Source organism: Lepisma saccharinum, chromosome 11, assembly GCF_977018435.1.
Source record: "Lepisma saccharinum chromosome 11, izLepSacc3.1, whole genome shotgun sequence".
Classification (NCBI taxonomy): Eukaryota; Metazoa; Arthropoda; class Insecta; order Zygentoma; family Lepismatidae; genus Lepisma; species Lepisma saccharinum.
Genome location: NC_139239.1, coordinates 65135107 through 65156804, shown reverse-complemented (window position 1 = coordinate 65156804; position 21698 = coordinate 65135107). Strand labels below are relative to the sequence as shown.

Sequence of the window (21698 nt, the reverse complement as noted above, 5' to 3'; positions counted from 1 at the left end):
TGCAAGATCATGTGAGATTGAGGCAACCATAGGCATTAGTTCCACCAGCATATATAAAATATTACATGATCATTTAGCTGTGAGAAAGGTATGTTCTCGTTGGATCCCACACAATTTGACAAAAACTCAAAAAGACGCTCGCGTCAATTGGTGCAAACAAATGCTCAATAAATACAATCGTGGTGCTTCAAAAGACGTATATAAGATTGTAACAGGTGACGAATCATGGATATATGCATATGAGCAGGAACGTAAACAGCAGTCGACTGTATGGGTGTTTCAAGATGAACCCAATCCAACAAAAGTTGTTCGCGCTCGAAGCACATCGAAACAAATGGTGGCCAGTTTTTTCGGGAAAACTGGTCATGTGGCAACTGTGCCTTTAGAGGAACGTAGAACGGTCAACTCTGAATGGTACACAACAATTTGTTTGCCAGAGGTCTTCGGTCAAATACGGAAAACAAACAAACGCCGTCGGATCATTCTTCATCAAGACAATGCCAGCTGTCACACATCTCGTCTAACAACCGACTTTATGAACAGTCAAAAAAATCGAATTGATGGGTCATCCGCCGTACAGTCCTGATTTGTCACCCAATGACTTCTTCTTGTTCCCGAATGTCAAGAATAAATTGCGTGGACAACGATTTTCGTCGGCGGAAGACGCCGTTGATGCGTTCAAAACCATATTATGGATGTGTCTCAAGAAGATTGGAAAAACTGCTTTGACAAATGGTTCGAACAAATGCAAAAGTTTATTGACCATAAAGGAGAATACTTCGAATACTTTATTTTCCATCATAAAACTTCTATTGGGGCAAGTTCAATGTTCAAATACATTTTCTAATTCGGTTAGATCGCAAGGTTACCTTACTTATGATATGTTGTAAAATAAAAGGGGGGAGAGATCAGCTGCAGATATGCCTGGACAACAGTGGCCACTGATCATTTATTTGATACTAAGTAATTGGCCAATCGAGTCACCAAACTTGATACAAAAGCTGGTTCCTGTCTGGTAGGTGAACGTATTCAGTGACTGTGAGATTGTTCTTTGATTGTTGGCATATAGAGTTTCTGAATAGGTGTAGCAGGTGTGACAAATGAATTTTACATGAATAAGTAGGACGACGTTCAAAATCTAAAGAAGCGTTCGTTATGTTTCTTTTCTGTTTGCTAGTTCCTCGTTGGAGTACCGACAATTGCACGAGTGTTTGCAATGTTCTCTCATTGGTTTCATCGTTATATCTTTTCTTATCGCTGCAAATATTCGAGAGGGACAAATACGATGATAAAGAATCAAAGAGTACACAAACTACCGATTCTTAAATGCTAACATTAAAATTGGGCTTTCAGCCCCGATAGTCTAGCGTAAACCTGATATCAAGGGGTCCTGGCTTCCATCCTCGGTCGAGGTATAACATCTCATTAAGTGGATCGGTTGGGATTTCACTAGAAACTGTAGTTCTCGTCCATACTGTAGCTCTCTGTGCATATTGTGGACCTTAATATACAAATCCAATCAACTAATCATTGCTAGTCCTATATGTTAATTAATTACACTGGTCTGCATGGGTAAAATTGTTTTTCAAATTTTGGGTGTTTTATATGTATTTGAACTCGCTGATTCTGAAAGTGACAGAGGTTTTCCCCTATCACGTAAGATTTTCTAACAATTCAACATTTATGAACTTAGGTACTCTAAGCTACGTTTTTCAGAAGTTGAGACGTTGGTCGCTAGATGTCTCGGCTTACATTGACAGAAATTTTTACATGATCCTGAAGATAGCTTTTTTAAAAAAAATCACAAATGAATCTGCTAAAAGCAGTATTATGTAACTCGTTTAAATATTTCAAATTTCCTGTTCCTTGATGCTTAAAGCGTTAATTGTCATAATAAAAACGCTCTAGCAAAAAATGTTATATTACGTTTTTCTTACCTATCAACTTATTGGAGACTATTCATCGACTCGTCGAAAACAAATTTAAAATGTGTTTTGTTGCACAATGGAAATAAGATTCTGTCTGTTCCTATTGCACATTCTGTTTCAGTAAAAGAAACGTACGAAAATTTGAAAATGATTCTGGTTAAAATTAAATATTTGGAACATGGATGGGTAGTGTGTGGTGATATGAAGGTTTTTGGCATCATACTTGGACAACAATCTGGATATACAAAAATGCTATGTTTTATGTGTGAGTGGGAAGTAGAACAAGGAATGAACATTGGATAATAAGACGGTGGCCACTACGTCAGTCGTGGAATCTAGGATCACAAAATATCGCACACGAAAGTTTAATAAATCACGAGAAGGTTAACTCCCCCCCTCTCGCATTAAATTAGAGTTAATGAAACAGTTTGTAAAGACACTTGACAAGGAGGGACAATGTTTCAAATTTATTTGCAGTAGATTCCCGTCGCTAACATGTGGAAAGATAAAGGAAGGTGTTTTTTAGGACCCCAAATCAGAAAGTTAATAAAGGATGGAGCCTTCGAAGCCTGAGAAAGAAGCTTGGATAGCATTTAGGAGTGTGGCAGAAAATTTTCTGGAGAACTAAAAGAGCACAGACTATGAAGAAATTGTTGAAAATATGGTGGAAAAATTTCATAACCTCGGTTGTAACATGAACCTGAAATTGCGCTTTTTACATTCGCACCTTGATTACTTTCCAGAAAACCTAGGAAAAATGAGTTAGGAACAAGGAGAAAGGTTCCACCAAGATATGAAAGAGATGGAACAAAGATACCAGGGACATTGGAGTGTATATATGATAGTAGATTACTGTTGGACATTAAACAGAGAAACGTTAGATGAAGAGCACAAGAAACTTACCAAAGCTTACAGAATGAAGCGCATGAAAAAGAACTAGAAACATGAAACAAATAATATTTATTTATTTTCTTGCATTTCTACACACTTTTAGTGGTTCTAAAGGTTTATTTTGTGTTTGCATATGAAAATAAATATTAATATTTAGTTTAGTAAGCTCTTTTTTTTTCAAAAAATCCGATAACGGGTCATATATTACATAATGTGAGTGCACATTTGTAAATTTTTCGCATCAGTTTGTAAAAAATTCTTACGTGGTAGGAGAAAACTGTTATTATTTTTGAAATCAGCATGTCTTAAATAGTAAAAATCAAGTATCAAACCAAAAACATTTCAAAGTTGATGTTAATATGCAGACCAGTGTTATCATTTGTGAGGCTAGAAAATAATTTCTGCAGTACTGTCATAGTGGTATCCGTGCAAAAGAAACAATCTTAGATCCAATTCTGTTCAGTATTTATTCATAATATATTCTGAAATAAAATTATAATCTTCAGCAGTTATTTTCACTAATCAAAATGCTCAGTGCAAGGGTTGCAACTCTATTAATTGATTTTATGTCAATATATTTGTCTCCTAATGGAGGTCAATTTGTAATGAAAATATGTTTGTTACTTGAGAGTGGCACCTCCTATGTTGACGGTATTTCTCATATCCTCCCAAATTTTAGCCCTAAGTTCTGAATTTCAGTCGAACAAAGAAAACGTAAGATATTTCATCATGACAGCAGAGAAAATAATATCATTAACACATTTTCTAGTCAAGGGTGGTGTTGTTGATTTCATGCCTACTTTATAAAGTTAGTGCCACTTATCTGAAGCACGAAAAGCTACAATCTTTTGCCGCTCCCTTTTGTTGTGATTTGGACAATTTAGAGTTGTCACACTATGAGGTAGAGAGGAACTAAAAATAAAGACCCTTCAGCATCTCCTTGCAATGGTTGAAACATTAAAAACTGCCTTTTACGAACTTTACAAGCTTTGTGTTATTGAAATGTGCATAGCACCATCAACGGCTGTTTGCAGCAAATCAGGTGCTATCTTCGTAATCGAATTGGTAACGAGAGGTTGAGTGCTCTATTTATCCTTTCTTTGAGAAAGAGGTTGCAAAATCTTTGGATTTAAACAAGGTTGTAGCTGCTCATGAAAATATACGTATCTTATCGTATTTATTGATGTGGTTCATTTTCTCAAAAAAAAGGTACTCAAACTCTTTATTGATTGAGTTGGTGTTTTAAGTCCACTTTGTGCACAGTAAGGCTAATTGAGACTGGACCTACAGTTTAAAGTGGAATCCGAACCACTATGTGCCTGCACCGGGAATCGAACCCGGGACCCCTTGATTAAAAGGCGAAGACGCTACCACTGCGCCATTGGGGAGGCCCCTCAAAATCTTTACATAGAAATAGTGTTATGTTTACATTTATACGTTCAGTGGCGCAGGAACGTTTTTCATTTGGGGGGGGTACAAAATTCAGCCTCCCATATACATATATAGCCTACGTATATTATATACACACTCCTGCACGTATGTAGAAATACATTTCGGGGGGTCCAACCAAGTGTCGCAATAATAATACATAATAATAATTAGAATAATTATATTAAATCAAAATATTAATTAAATATGTAAATTAATTAATGTTAATTATTATTACATGAATAGGTAAAAGATCGTAAAAGAATAGATACTATATAACAGCACGTACTCATTACCTAGCTTTCGTGTAGTTAAGATCGCCAAGATTTGCATAAAAACAACTGCCTTGGTAAGCATTTAATGTCAAATAGAAAAATAATTGAATATGTATTGAATAACAAAAAAAGAGTTAGATCCAATTAACTCAAAGTGAAGTTGCTGATCAATATTTTATGGATATCATCATTAGTACTGTGCATAAATATTTGGAACCATTCAAAGCCGTATGAGCGAAATTCCTTGCCTTCCAATAAGTTGAGCGGAAATAGCCATGGATTATATATTTAATGCTACACAATTATATTTTGATTATTTACTTTTACTACATAAGTCTTTCGGAGGGTGGGTCCGGACCTGTTGGACCCCCTCCAAATTAGTCCTTCATACCTAGGTATAATGTGAAGCCATGGGAAACATTCTATTTTAGAACAGCATACACGAATGTGCTGTTATTTAATGCAAAATTTGCATAAATATATTTTTCTTTGCTTTTCTTAGATTTTTTTTATATTATATAAAACCTTACAACAATTATGAAACATATAAAGCTCTGGACCTCTTTCTGGGCTTATTTGGATTTAACGGAACGGAAAATCAGGAGTTCGAAATGTGAAAATTGCGAACGAAGATACATCTATTCATTTTAATGCAGGTTGAGATTAAAGGGGCTGAGGAGGATCTTGAGCCACTCCAACCAAGAATAATCATCTTCCACCCACTGAATCCGTATACCATACTTATAGAGTTCCACTTCAGATCAGTTCATTCTAATTTTAATGCCCCATAGCTACGCATAAAAATATCTTTAAACAATTTATGGCAAATGTATACCACATCCAATGCCTTTTAGAAGCCATGTAGCCTATTTTGTATTTTCTCAGACATCTATATAGGGCGTTGTATTAAAAAAGAAAAAAACTGAGTTGAGATGGTTCCCGATCAACTCGTAAGAAGTCTAACTTTGAAATATTTGTGAAACATTTCACAAAGCATTTATTTGTTCTATATTTAGCTGTACCTAATGGCACTCTTCAAGCACTGAAAGTACTATCATTACATATACAAAATCTACTAAATCCTTCAGATCTCAGAGGAAGCAAGGAGAGCCATACGCTCAAAAGGTTGTTTTTTTTTGGTGGACAATATGAAGAGCACCCCAAAGTTTATTTGCATATGGAATAGTATTAAATGCAGATACATGCGTGTGTTTTAAGGTGACATGTACATTTCTTGTTTATGTGAAAAGTTGAACTTAAATGTAAGCAAAAACATGCGCGTCACAGATTTTTGAATCTACAAAGAAAATCCAAAACACATTCCCGCCTCGCCGGTCTCCTTGGCAGAAGGGTTAGCATAGTGCGCTATGACGCCAGAGGTCCCAGGTTCGAAACCCGGTCTGGGCATGGGTGTTCATATCATCACTCATCCTCATCTTCGCGATTAGCCAAAAGTGGAGGAAATGCGAAGTAAAATAAACCAAATAAATCAATCAAACATTCCTATCTCACTCCAAAGACCTAGCGAATCCAATCCAAAATCTACCAATAGAACATGGAGTGAGTCTCATTTATCTCGTGCATTCATCTGACTAATGAAATTTTCTTACAGTTTAACTTAAAATGGCGTTGTGTTTGTGTTGCATTCGATATCAACATCAGATTTTAAGCAATTAATGTCCAATTATAAGTATACCTAATACATAGGTAAAGTAAGTCCCCCTCTGATAAAATCGCAGATTGCACCCTGTTTAAATGTCTAGGAAAAATTTCATTTCACCTAGGAATGATATCGCAATCCGATGAGTCGAAAACTGTCACAGCTTCATCTCGTCTCCTGTGTGGTGTGGTCCTTCTCGTTCTTGTTTGTGCTTATTTTTGTTTCGGTTTCCACTTTGAAGTTGTTAGAACATATTCTAGATTCACTTCATGCTCAGGTAGGCTAGTCTGGACTCTATTTTATAAAAAATCTCTTAATATATAAGTTTAAGTATAGTTTTCCGAACACCCTTTTACAAAGTTGTGAAAAATATGGGTGAGGTACAGGAGTGCATTGTACCCCCCAAGTTGGTCTGTCGTGTCTCGTCTCGTTCGTATAAGTATTTAGTTTCGGAAAATTCCATTTTAAATATTCAAAAGAAAATGGGGTCAGTCATACACTCTTCTGATGAAGATTTTTATTTTATCTTCGAATCGACGCGACCACTTTTATAGAAAAGTGTACCCCCCCCCCCATACGCAAAGGAGCATTCGTCTGCAGCGTGATTTTCTGAGAGCAAATCTGATTACATCGTTTCACACACATTTTAAACAATTTTCATCTCCTTAAAGAGGTATCCAAGGACATAGGTCAATGAACTAACTAGTAGCAAGCACAATGTAGTAGAATCAGTTTACAATGGTTTGAATTTCTGTGCTAAGGAAGATAAATGCTTATAAGTTATAAAAAATATTCACTTTTTTATTGGGCGAATTTAAAATAGGTTATTTTAACAGTAGCACCTTGCGTCTGCTGTCAAATTACCAAAGGGGGGTACAAGTCGATTTACGGATTTAGGGGGGTACAGTACCCCCCTTCAAAAATTTGGGGAGGTACAATATACCCCTGTACCTCCCCGTTCCTGCGCTACTGTATACGTTTATCCGTAGCTTTTATGACGTATTTTGTACTGTTTATATGAATAGTAATTAGTATCCTAAGTCTGTGATATTATTCCACTCACAAATGGCTTTGGAAGATACAACAATAGAATTATTGCATTTTACTTGACATGAAAGAGCCGTACCTAAAAGTACTTTTGTGTGTGATGGAACAAAATGCACTGTCACTGGTAAAAATATACCGTAGAAAAGTTTTACGTAAATACATTTTGCCATAAGTTAGCCCCCCGAGAATTTGACTCCGAAATCTTTAGCCCTCCGCACTTATTTCAGGCTGGCGCCGTCACTGAATTCAGGAAATGCGTGTAACTTTTCTCTTCATAAACTTGGTCCATTACATTAAAAGAGGAACATAAACTAAGAGTTTTTGAAAATAAAATCCTTAGAAAAATATTTGAACCTAAAAGGGATGAGGAGACAGGTGAGTGGAGAATGTTACGTAATTTATAACTGCATAATATGTATTCATGTCCAGATATTAGTATTTGTTACATTAATTCTTGTAAACAATAGATGAAAAGGAAAAGAGAGTACTTGAACTGAATTTGTCTCCTGTCGGTGGGCGGTCCGGAAATTTAGAAAAAAAAATATATTTCGGTGAATGCTATTCGTTTAAGATGTACGTATAACGAGAACCTAATTTCCTGAAATGACAGAAATGACATAATTTTTCTTGTTGTAAATTCACCAAAAAACTGAATTTGAATTTTCTTTCCTTCCGTAGACCTTTGATTAAAAGGGCAAGGAAAACGTAAGGATACAAAATAGTATTTAGTTTAGTAGCCTACATCATAACAAAAAATAATATAAATCGTGTAGTACACACTACACCAAAGTAAAAATAGAAAATACACTTTATTACACTACAATAAAAATAAAAACACATTAGCATTCCATCATTGAAATAAGAATACAATTAAAACACATATTGTTTAGTACATTGGCCTTGTATCATTAAAATAAGAATAAAAATAAAATACATATTGTTCAGTACATTGACTTTGCATCAAAATAAGAATAAGTTTTTTTTTAAAATATCTATTATCATTATGCTGGAATATCAGGCCGGGGGGGGGGGCCTGTTTAGTTCAACTATCATGAAGTTTGCTTGTGAAATGTATACACATTTCTAAGTTATATTGTCTTGTTCCATGAATTCTGTGAGACTGAGCTGTGGTAGAGAGCTCTTGATGTCAAATATTTTTTTATTGTTTAGTTGTATTTTTTCAATGGAAACACAATATAAAAGAGTGGTATTTTTATAGCATGTATCACATACATTACAACCATATTTTATTAAAAATAATCAAATCTCATTTTTAGAAAACGTAAGAATTGAAGATAGATGTTATCAGGGTGAAATGTTTTCATTGAAATCAGCTGTGCCTTTTATACTGCCATTAGGAGTAATGAGGAAGTGTAATTTTTTATATTTTGTTATCGGATGAAGAAGACTGATAAAATGTTGTTAAAAGTATGTTTACTTTATTACTTTTTGAACACTTTGTACTAAAAGAAGACGTGCGCAGTTGCCTGTCAAATGTTTTAAGTAAAACTTCCCGGTGTCGGCATGGCGGAGGCCAACAGAAGTAAATTCACGGACGTTTAATCTCGACCCAGGTGAATTAAGTCGCTGGTTCGAGAACGATAGTAAAATGCGCATTTGTTCTGCGCAATGTGCATGTGCTGACAGTGAGCACAGAACCATCTGTACGGTCTTCGTGATTCTGTTGTTATTTACGTATATTGACGTCTATATAACATTTAAAAATTAAAGTTGTTTATGAAATATATCGACATAAAACTTACAAGAAGACTCAAAGCGGTGAGTATAGAATAGGCAAGTAGTGCCACAGAAAGTAAAAAATGTAATGAAAGCATTGACGTAAAAATTCACATTCTCTGTGTTTGCCGTGTGCGGCGAACTGAAATTCCAAGTGCAAAACAGTATTTTATTTCATGTAATAAAAAATAAATATGTTCATTTTAATGTGTAGGTTTGTATATGTAACATTTCTGTGTTACGTTCTTTCAGCTTTGTGTTGTAAAATCGTGAATAGCCTCTGTTTATTTCGCGAAAAGTTGATCGTTCGCTAACTTTTCCCCGCCAACCGCCATACTGCGATATTCAGGTGTTTCATTGTTCATTTCATCGGTTAAGGTGAATTTTGCTACAAACATGTGGTTTTCAAAATTCTTTGTTTTAGAAGTTAGCTCGTATATTCTGTGTTAGGAGCATGTAAAGTGCAGAGTGGAAAAATATAGCAAATTTTAAAATAACTTTGTAGAACTAAGTCTTGATTTGTTTTTGGAGTGTATCTCTGAGACATCGACATGTTTACTGTTTCTCGAATGTATTGAGGTATTTTACGCGTTAGCCTTTATTTTCCTGTCATTAATACTGGCTACGACACCATGTGATGACCTACACTTCATGGAGGTTTTAATAACAAACAATAGTTTATTTGTTAGAAGTTGCCATTTTTCTTCACATGTGGATGTCCTTTTATCAGTCGAACATGCCGATACATCTTCACATAAACAGCTTGTTTGCTCATTAAGTTTAGGAACAGGTGGTGTCTTTTTCTCGCCTTCGTTTAGAACATTTTATTACCACGACACTTATTCATATTTTACGTAAATCCGACTTCCCCCAACTTGCGTGTTTTGCATCTTGCAAGAGAAATCTAAGTACAAGTGTATGCCAGTAGTTATTTGTGACTCATTTGCGTAATACTACATGTTTACACCCATTATGATGGACTTGTTTATAAGGAATACGAAACGAGACTAGAATTGGGACACAAATATAAATGTGATTGGTGGTCCATTTCTCCATACCAGCATCTGAATAAGGATAAAGTTTACACATCATAGTTATTTTCTTGTAGAATCGTGTTCTTTCATGAAATAATAAGTATTTCATGTTGAACACTTAACAGGTTTTGTTTATGAAATTTACCCATGCTATTAGGGATAAATGGAAACTTTTCATGGGTGTGTCAGCACTGCCTGTTTGTAAGCCCATTGTTCTTTAACATTGAAAATATTTCACATTGGTATGTCTAAATAACCAGCGCAGATTTTTGTGTTGGCATACCTAGGACAGTTTTATATGTCAACAACAATATTTGAAAAATGTTTTCGTACATAGTAAAATATAAAGTTGCTTAGTTAGGATCCAGACTGGATAAAGTGTTTTACACAAAGTGTGTCCCGGACACAGAATGTTCAGTAGACCTATATAAGCAACTGCTGACTGTTCTTTGCAAGGACCTAAGCATAATATCACAAAAGTAATTTTGTGTGGAAGTAGGTATATTTACCATTCAGTGTAATTTCTTCATTTCTATGGTCTTAATAATGTCGAAGAGTACCTTTGAAGCCAGTCATGGTTTTCGAAGTTATCAAGAACATGATACTGTCCATTGTGTCTGCTTTGTTCTAATTCTATGGCTATCATTCATGAAAACTAGCAGTGCTTTATTAATGTTTTGGAGAAATAATTTAGTGTGTAATTTAAAAGTATTGGCATGTGTTTACAATACCGGACCACTCTCCAATTTCTATGAAATTTCTCATACTCACTAATTGAGGCCTCCTAATCATGAATCTGCATCTCATAATTGGTGCTCAAACATGGGAATTGTAAAATAACATGTAGAAGTTGTACAATAACTTTGTTAAATGCCACAATGATTCTCCATACAAAGCAATTGACAACCATGTTTCTTTCGCATTTCTTGTCGCACAACGGTTTTCCTACCTTGTGTTCCGACATCAGACGAGGAATGCCTACAAGGTTAGGTTAGGTTTCATTAGCATAAATACAATAAAAAATTATTATTTACGCTAAGAGAACTAAATACACTAAAATTGAAAAGCTTTCTGCCTTGACGTCAGAACACAAGATTGATCAAGTGTTGTGCGGTAAGTGAGACCCAATTCGTTATGCTGTGTCCAGCATTGCCACACTATTGCATTCTCAGTTTTCAGCATGGAAGAATGGCGGGAGACACGTACAACAGTTTTCCTACCTTGTGTTCGAGGAATGCCCACGAGGTTAGGTTAGGCCTGTTAAGTTAGGTTCCATTAGCATAAATACAATGAAAATTTTTTATTTAGGAATGTGGACTCCTTTGATTAGGTACGTTTGGCAACGGTGTATTGCATGCTGATTTTTTCATGTTGGGAAAGTGGCGTCTTCCGTGGACCTGCTGTTCTTACAGTAGGATTACGTTAGGAAAACATAGTTCATTTAGTTTTTCTCTACATTTCCATACTTGACCGCCAATTATTTCATGCAGATTCGTGATTAGGAGGTAGGTGAAATTTCATTGCAATTCTAGAGTGGTCCGGTATTGTAAACTCGTTCCAAAGTATTATCATTTAGCATTCAAACCCGAGTACCCTTGACAATCTGTACCTCCACTAGAAAGTTAAAATTTGTGCATTCTTTCTGAGCACTTTCTTTTGTTTTTAGCTCTGGGATGTGCTATGGTGTAATGTACCTCTGTTACCTTAGCCTGAAGGCTTCATGCAAGTGATTCTCGCTCGTGACTCAACAATCCAAAACAATATCAGACAAGATGTTGCTCACTTACAAAAGTCAATAAAGCTATAATATTTTTTTTTGTACTTCTAGCCATCTTTTTATTATTTTCCTTCTTTATTACACGTTTATTTCAAACAGAGTAACGTATTGTCGAAGCAAATAGTTGTTATACACTTGTCGATGTTTGCCCCTGTTTTCCTTTTCTAGTATTTGTGAATCCGGAATTTCCCAGGGAAATTTTGCTGCTGGTACCAGGAATGTTTAGCACCAACACACACAACACCACTGTAAGAGGCAAATGATTGCCTACTGATTTAACAATAAAGGATCTGTGGTTGAGTATGTCTCCTGTAGGTGACATTTTATCTCTTGGGAAAGAGAATAACGTGGCCAGTGAGGGAGCATGCTTGAGGGGCAGTATTTCCTTTATTGTTCTGAGCCGTTTTAAAGGGAGCAAGGGCCATCTCCAGGCCTCAGGTCAGGGAAAGCTTCTTGTGCATTGATGGCGAATGATTGGACTTATTCGTGCGCTGAAAGTAAAGAAATTCATGAATCTAAGACTGATTGAAAGGATATCAGGAGGGAAAGATAATGAGATTTTTTAAAAAATCACAGCTGATCAGTTCTTTCAAATTACCTAGGTAGCCCAGAGTATATGCCACTGATTTTGTGCTACATAAAAACAACGGAATCTGTCGATAAAAGAAAAGTTGACAATTGTAGTGGAGGTACAGTTTGTCAAGACATGTAAAAAAGTCTGATATAGATATCATACTAGAAATTGGAAACACATACTCCTACACACATGGTAATAAAGCTGTGTTAATGAACATACACATGTATTCCATGAGTAAGTGTAGATTAAAACGCATGATAAGTTTTAAACTCGATTGTAATTTTGGTACGAAATAAGGAGGGCAGGTAGCAAGACTTATCTTAAAATGTTGGATGTGTATATGATAGAAAGTTAATAGTTTTAATTATTGTATTTCATTGATGATCTTATAAATACAGTGTGTCCGAGCAAGAGGTATACAAAAATAACTGCTGATAATGCGAAAACTGCTCTTTGTATTGTCTCATAGTGAAGCTCAGTTGATTGACCATCGATCCAAGATTTCAGTAGTCCCCTTGGATGATCAATTGTGCTGTTGAGTCACGGATGCGCAGAAACTGCCTGGCCACCGAGATTTGCCACCATTAGAATTTTTTTGCTTGTGGCTTCATTAAAGATGTTGTGCATAATGGAAAGTTCACGATTTTGGTGGTTTGAGATACCGTATGGTTGCACTAATAACAAGTAAAATACTGGTCAACACTTGGCACGAGCCTGACTATTCTATTCGTGTGGATGTGTGTCGAGCTAGAAATTGTGCTAACATTGAGGTGTACCAACGTACATAAAAACCTTCTGAGTTACTTTGTACATAACCAGGTCAAGAAAGTTAATAAACTTTACAGATGCGAAAATATATGTGTGTATTTTTGTATATATCTAGCCTGGAGACACTATAGAATCATCCATGAAGTATCCTTTATTTTTTTTTCGGTACTGCTTGATCTTGAATCAGATTTTGATTATAATGTTATCTGAAGTACAAAAAGCTTTTTTATTCTGAATGACAGCTACAAACATACCTTTTTTTTTTTTAACATAACCTCCTGGTTAGGTCTTATTTTGCCTATAAAAAAAAAGAGAGCAAGAATGGATATCATCCCTTGACTGTGGACATTTCTGTCCTGGACCATAGATTAGCTTGCAGGTTGGTATAAATGATGTGGTGCTTTAAGTATGTTCCTATGGACAAGGAAACATGCCGAAAAGAATGGAACAAGTATTCTCGGTTTACCAGCATGGTTAAATCGGTGTTAGCTTCCAACGTTTCGATCGCATACATTTCTCTCATCAGGGAATGTAAGAAATAAGAGACCAGTGTAGGGTTAAGTACATGACTAGGATGGGGCGGAGCTACATTCCCTGATGTTGAGAGCAATGTATGTGCTCAAAACTTTGGAAGCTAATGCCGAATTAAGCTTGCTGGTAACCCAAGAACACTTGTTCGAATCACATTGCCAGGAAAGCTACAACAAAGAAGTCAACAGAGAACTACCCCCTCATTTTCAATACTTCACTCCCATATCTAGAGTGGATAAAGACTACAGTCTTCATTTCAGTTGCTCATATGTTTAAATGCAGTGAAATGAGCATGATGTAAAACTGCGCTGAAGACAGAATTTTTCACTAGAAGTGACTTTCTGTGAGAGACTCATTACATAGTTGAGAACATTTTGAATACAAGAAAATACTGAATCGTAACTAGTTTCACAAGTAAATGTAAAATCTTCGATCGTTTCCTCGCCGGTGCCTTTAAGTTTGATCTAACGTGTAATATAATATAATGTTGTTATGGGCATTATTTGAGTTAACACTGGGCATTTTGTAATAGTAGTCCCACAGTTCCTTTGTTTCCAGTTTAGTTTAAAAGTTAGAATGTGTCAGGTTTCACCTAATTCTAACTTAAGAACTGGAGGCACATTGTACTGTTGTTTGTATTACCTTTTAAACTGTAGGCCCAGTTCAAATTATCTTATCTGAGTATACCATGGCCCAGTGGCGTGGCGTGACTTTGCCATCAGTACAGCAATTATGCCTGCTAGACATTATCACCCCCCACCAAAAAACATGTTTCCCATCTAGTTTTTTGTTCATCTCCTTCTTTTTTTTTCAATCCACGCAGTAATTTAGCCACAAACACTCCTAGCAAAACTACCACTCGTGAAACAGTTACCGCAAAAATCCAATGAATAGTGCTCTAGCCTTATCAATTCTTTCTCTGTTTCTTTGCAATTGCGTGGTCAGTTTGACTGTGTGTGGTGAACAGACGACAGAATTTCCCTCCTCCAGTGACAGTCAATGTGGAAGGGAAGCCCAGATGTACATACTACTGTTGCCAACTTATTATTTTCAAGCAAGGTTTGTCCAAATCACAAATGTCGCCAAGGAACTATATTTTCGTCTTAATACCTAACTGGTCTCAGTTGTAGTTCAAGCCAGCCTTGGCTTTGCAGTCTACCTCTAGTTGCTTCACAGAAATCGTATCCCCATTTCAGGCAGGATTTAGCTCTTTTCTGCAATCCAATGTGACAACACTGGCCTATGTCCGACAGGTGTCAACAGTAACTGACCCCCTAAACAGGCATATGAATAATTCCTGAACACACTTGCCCCAAAGTCGTTCCCCGCTCTTCCTTTGCATTGTTGCCTTCTGTTGTTACCTTTTGAGGGTAGAGGTACGGCGTCCCTTTTCGCTTCTGTCGGCTTCAGAAAAAAAAGTCCTCTGCAATATCTACTAAACGGCAACACTATTGATTAACATATTTAACAATGTTTATTGAAGCAACGTTTTAATTCTTTACATTTTGCTGTTACCTGCGGTAACGCAGGTTACATGCACGCCACGCCACTGCTATGGACTTAAACAGGAAATCTTATCGAAACAGTGTTTTCAGTGCACGACTTTCCAGAATATGAATTTATCAACACCAACATCCTTTATTATTGTGACATGAAACAAGCAGTTAATTTTTCACGTTCAAAGCAAGTGTGAATGTTGAATTTGATTTTTTTTTTTTTTTTTTTTGCTTTTAATGATAATGTTTACTGTTTATTTCCTTCTGTGTTTGTAAGTAGGTCACTTGAGTAATTGTCTGAATATCTGATAGTTCCGTTAAACATAAACCCATGAACATTGTCTATTTTAATCGTGTGACTGACATTGTGATTGGTTTTTGAATTGCAGTTTGGTACTAATAGTGTGAAAATATTCCAGTCTTTTTCTTCTTTCGTGCATAAAGAAAGTAAGAGATGTTGACATGTTGCAAATGTAAGTTTAAGGTTGTAGGTCTTAATATCATATACATGCATGATATGAACAGAAGATTTCAACTGGTTAGTTATTTTAATATTCTAGGAAAGGAATAAAAAGGAAGCCAAGCTAGGTTATGTCCGGCATATGTGATTTACGGGTTGCTTATCTCCTCCATGCTGAAAAGATTTTTAAGCTAGTATCACCAGAAGTTAATCTTTCATATTGAAAATTAGTTTCTAGGTCCAGGGAAAGACTTTGGGGCTCAGTATTTAAAGTTCTACTGTGCCTTTAGCCTGTCTGAAGACTTTTCAAAAATTTCTCTAGGCAAAGAAATAATAATACTCAATTGATCATTATTGTGGTTTGCTTTGAGCATTGTCTAGATGTATGTGATAAGAAAATAGGCCTACAATGCTATTGATTGAGGCAACATAATATTACCAGTTATTCTTTAGTAGAGTTTTATACAGTGTTGAATATTTACTTTGTTATTTGAGAATGTGAATTGTGTTGTGTTTATGATTTCATGAATCATTCACTTGGTTGGTTAATAATTTTTAAAATGTTCTTCTCTTGCAGGCAAAACTTTTATTCATTGGTAGTTAACAGTACTAGAAGTAATTACATAAGGCTGAAGAACTAATTAAAAATACATCACTCACAGTAAGTACTCTTATTTGTTTTACATAATACAGGCATCAGTGTACTTTTCATGGCTTAAGTGTAAAATTTCCTCAATGTTGTGATGCATTTCATGTGACTTTTCAAATTGGGATAAATCTAATTGGTATAATATATATATGACACATGTCCAGAAAAAATAACATTTGAATTAGCATTTGAGCAGGTGGTATGCCCCTTGTAGTTTAGTCAGTGCTACTATACATCCTCTTTTTAGCTCATAAAAAGGGTGCCTGGGAAGATTTTTTTAATGAATGTAAGCAAGTCATAACATGCATGCTAGATGGCAGGCTAGTTCAAGTGTGACTACAGCCATCTAATGTATACCCAAACACTTGATAGAGATGGGTAGATGGATACAAGAAATCTGCACAAACTATCTTGCATGTTGCATCATCTTGGACTCTTCTCATGTTCGTGCCTACATTTATTTGAATGTAGTGTCCATCCAGTTCATTTAGCATGTTTTGTTATTGTGTTTTGATAGTTATATTAGAAAATGGAGATGCCAAAATGAAAATGCAAGTTTACAGATAAACTTAAAAATAGGAACAGTTGTTTTCGAAAAGGACGTGATGAACTTGTAGCAGAATGTGCTGTTTGTAGTGTCAGTACCCAGGTTTCATGAGGAACAAAGTGTTGTGAAAACTGCAAAATGCAGGGAAAATGTTTGAGAAAACATGAACATGTTGTCGTACAAATGTAATGTACCTATGTGGTAATTCATATAATTTTTTGCTGAAAATTAAAAGGAAAAAAAAATTACCCTCTTTTTCACTTCACAAGATGGTAACCCTGTTTATGGTTGTTACAAGCATTTAAACATGTTTTTCATGTAACGTTTGGGGAGAACAGACCCTCCCTTCATCAGACATTTATTTCATCAAACTACAAATAAATGTCTCAAAAAGGGAACATGTCTTTTCCCAAAATGTTACATAAAAAGATGTGTTAAAATGCTTGTAACTATAAACTACGAAACTAGTAATTTTACAATGTAAGCAATGCGTACATACAAGAACAAGAGGTGCTATAGCAGTGGGCCTGCCGCCAGCTTTGTCGACTAGACTAGCAAAACTGCAGCATGATCATGTGCCTAGTTGTCTTACAGTGTCCATTTGTGTCAACATGCGTGAAATGTGTGTGGTGATTTCTGTATTTCCAATATTTATTTTTGAATGGCAGGATTATTAGTGGAGGAAAAATTTATACAGTTTACGTGCAAATAATGAAAGTTAAAGGAAGAAGAAAAAAATAAAATTGTAATTAAATGTACAAAAAATGTAGTTTGTAGCAGTGGTAGTATATTCCTATAACCATGAAAACTTGCATTGGAAATACGAAGATACTTCTTGGGGGGGGGGGGGGGGTAGCAATGTTGCCATCTCATGGAAAAAACTACTTTTAGCATTGTCCCCATGGACATTTGATGGACCAAATTTGCAGGGAAGTACAACAGAAGACCCATTTTTCAAGGAAATGTTATCCTTTTCCCCTAATTTTGGAAAAAAAGTGTTGAAAATATGCAAAAATTTAGATCATAGTTTTCAGTGCTGGCATTTTCAAATCATAAGAAATTGTTATGGCTCTGATATTAATTATAGATCACATGATAGATACATTATTTAGCATATGTTAATGTATTCTTGGTTTAATTTCAGACTGTTGCAAAATCCTTCCTGTCCAATCTACAGACTGATCGCCTTTGCTTCTTTGAAAATTTAATCCCTCAACCTCAACACTTCCCACTATCATCCTGTAAGTATGATATGCTGTTTTTACTACTCAGTTTGTTCAACTGGTTCTTAAGCTATTCTTCAGCAGTATTCCAACCTGAAGAGAATGTATTTAGTTAGGAATAATTCACACCGAAGAGACATGTGTCGCTTGGAAGTGAACCCTCAGTAATCAATGCAATCTTTCAAACCTAACAGACATGGCAAGCTGCATGTCACTTACTTGTGTGTCTGACTGGGCAGTTTTCTCAATCCCGTGCATCGTGTCACCTCAGTTGTTCGCGTATGCACAGTGAATGCTTCATTCCAATAAGGTATATTTAAACTCTAGAAGAGAGCCCAACCGGCATCATGTTTGAACCTCTAATTTGTTGATATAATAAAGTATCAATATGCACAATGTTTTAAGATTTAAACGCAACGTTCTTTTCACTTTATCAAGTTTTTTGGTGTAGTTATCAACTGTAATTTACCTTCAACATCGTGTAAAGAGGCTGTATTTTAGCCATTTGCGACATGACTACTTCTATTTGAAAAAGCCAGCCAGGTACTTAAGTCCAAAATAGATCAGTCAAAATAGTAAAGTACTCTAGTGCATAGTTTATCTACCGTTTGGTTGCAAACCGATACCGGGCCCTCATATCAACTATACTGAGCTGCGAAAGGTTCTGCTGAAAGTGGTTGACAACTATTATAATCCCAATATCATATTTGAGTTGTGAGTTTTTGATTTATATGTCCATTTTATGCACAAATATACTTATCAGAACTCGACCTACAGTTTAAAGTGGGACCCGCACCACTATGTGCCTCCACCAGTTATCGAACTTGGTATCACTTAATTACAAGGAGACGACTGTACCACTTCATCATCCATATTTTTATATTTGTCAACAATCCTACAGGTAATCCAACTGTGTATTATTACACTTTTTGATTAGGCCAGAATTTATTTATCAATATTTAATTTCATAGGTACATGTTATTTCATGCATAAAATCTTAATACTGTACAGATATTTACCAGGAAAATTCTTGGGCTAAGGGCATTGACTTAAAAAGGAAAATACCGAGACATGGTTTCATGAAGATTAAGAACCATTTCTCTAGTGTTTAGGTATTCACTTTATTCAGGCAGGAAAGTCTAGCATATACAGTTTGAGGTCAGTGCATATTATTTCTCATGCACAACATGCCTCTCCCGAGTTTCAATAACTTGCACTAATTTTACAACGCGATTTACATGTAACAATGTCTCTTGTTAGTTTTTTTGGGTGACTAATTAACTGATTAATGCAATTACATCGGCACCATCATGCGAACTAAGCAAGAAACAAGTTCTGCATGTCACATGCACCTTGTCTCTTCGGTGTGAATTCTCCCTTAGACCTGTTCTGTTTTTCTTCTGTAAGAAACATGCCCACATTTAGTGTAGTGATCAAGTGGAGCTGAAAAAAAAGTTTTTAATTCAACAATTTACTAATTTGTGATAGTATTAATGAAAAATGTGCTATGAGGTACTAATATGAATAACATTTCTTGCAACTTCAATTTGGCTCATTGGTTTTTCCTATTATATGTTGTAGTAATAGTCAATAGTCCTAAATATTTATTTGAGGTTGGGAAAAGTTTGCACTTGATCTTTTACGCAGGAGTGCAATTGATCACAAACAAAATACATTCTTTCCTTTCTTACAAGTTCACATTTTTATTTTCACCTGCAATTTTGTAAATTTGTTTGCTGAGTATAATCAAATTTTCATTATTTCTTTGGATGTTACATTCTATGAGTTTATGATTTCAAAATGAAACTAGTGTGGATATTTTTTGTTAGTAGTATTACATGTAGGGTTTGGAAGTTGACCTAAAAAACATCCTACAGAATGACCGTAAAATTAAGAAATAACCTTTACTTTAAAACCATCAATTAGAAGGATATGATGCCCAGCACGTGAACTTCAGAGCAGGATTCACGCAAAGTATTTTATGTTTACTTGCGAAAAAATAAATTTACTGCAATTACTTATTTAATCCATTGCCAAACATTTCAGTTAAAAATGAGTTGCACTTTTCCTTTGACCGTATTTTTGATCGATGGTGCACTTGCTAAAATCACCATCTCATATGTAAGTTATGTTAGCAAATGCATTTAAAATTCATGAAACTACTGGGAATGAGAAAAATAAACCTCTATAATGAAGAAAGGTGCAACAAAACTGGCAAAAAGTTGAAATAAAAGCAATGATTTTTGGTTCTAACTGAAGGGAAACTGACTCCTATCAGGATTAGCATTGTTTTCAAGTCTCAGAAAAAAAAGAAAGAAAAAAGTTTTTCATCAACTTCCAAGTCCTAATTATTTGATATAGATATGATTGTATAGTGTAAGTATGTGCTAGCTCCCAAGTAGGTAAGACCTGTTGATCCTCCATATGTCAAACGAAACTATTAAACCTCTGTGTGTTTGTTTGGAAGATGGTGGCCGGCACTTCCTACATGTTTTATAAAAAATAATACTGTGTTGTCTTAACTCCCCTTCCTCCCCCCTGGTGGATAATGCAAGCTGCCAATTGGGAACCATTTGATGGAGTATTCAGGAGAATATTTGTAGGTTCCTTTCTGTGTTGTCTACATGTTGGTAATGGTTGGAGATGTGACCAATCCAAATTCTGATATATCAACAAAGATGGTATATCAAAATCTGTAAAAAGCCTGTACCGAAACTGATTCTGATAATTAATTTCTTATTTGACGAGGTAGTGATGTAGTTAAAGCTCTTGCTTAGCCTAGTGGTGCAAGTTACTGGATTCAATTCCCTAAAAGAACCCCAATATTTTTATGTTGATGCATCATTGTGAGGACAATTAGGAAGCTACTTGAAAGTCAGATGGAACTATATATTGATGTGTCACCGAGTCTATGGCTGTTTGCTGGCCTTGTCCCTCAATATCTTTACACCATGGATTTTTTATTGATAGAATTTTTCACCACTTTAATGCAGTACAATATTCTTACTAACGAATGTGGTTTTGAAGCTCAGCTTTCTTGTAATGATTTCAATCTCATAACTTTATTCCTTCTCATAAACACGTGCAAAATGTTTCTGCCCCACTGTAGAATATCCAAGGATGTTTATAGTATCCACCTTAGTTGATGAGTACGTGAATTGGTAGACTCTTGATGTTGTAAAGATTTTCTTTCACCAAATTATCAATTCGCCTCAACAAGGAGAAGCATGATCTGTATAATTTCAGGCAGCAATGAATAACAATGAATACTTTCATTGCCTTGTAGCTCCCGTATCTCCACACACAAAGTAGAGTTCCCGATGTATTTGCTACACGACTATAGTATTCTTCCTTATGTCTGTAAAGTGCTGTTAATCTAACACTGTGAACTGGCAATGGTCTGTATCGTATGACTTCACCCTATGTGAATCATTTTCCTACTTTTTCATGGTAGTAGTAATGGTTTTGTGATACTATGATAAATTATTATTATTAATGATGTAAATAACCAGATAGCAGCAAAAGAAAGTGGCTCCTCCTCAATACATCTCAAAACAGATGTAATGATTGGCCCCGGTCTAAGGAGGAAATAAAACCCCCAGGATAGGTTAGTTTCATCATCTTAATACGTATTGCTTAGTTCATAAAGAATTTGATAAGTTCTCCTTTG

General features: G+C 35.5%; 1 protein-coding gene across 6 annotated transcripts in view; it reads left to right on the top strand.

Moving 5' to 3' along the window:
• rin (ras GTPase-activating protein-binding protein 2) overlaps positions 1–21698 on the top strand; it is a 72102-nt gene that overhangs the window by 8960 nt on the left and 41444 nt on the right. For 2 of the 6 annotated variants that reach the window (XM_083131280.1, XM_083131275.1), the window contains exons 1-3: positions 8852–9008; positions 16187–16270; positions 17950–18046. The gene's annotated coding sequence lies outside the window, so the exon portion shown is untranslated. Of the gene's footprint in view, positions 1–8851; positions 9009–9157; positions 9177–9323; positions 9345–9526; positions 9546–16186; positions 16271–17949; positions 18047–21698 lie in introns of those variants that run through there. The other 4 variants (XM_083131279.1, XM_083131277.1, XM_083131278.1 and 1 more) reach the window with 4 other exon arrangements.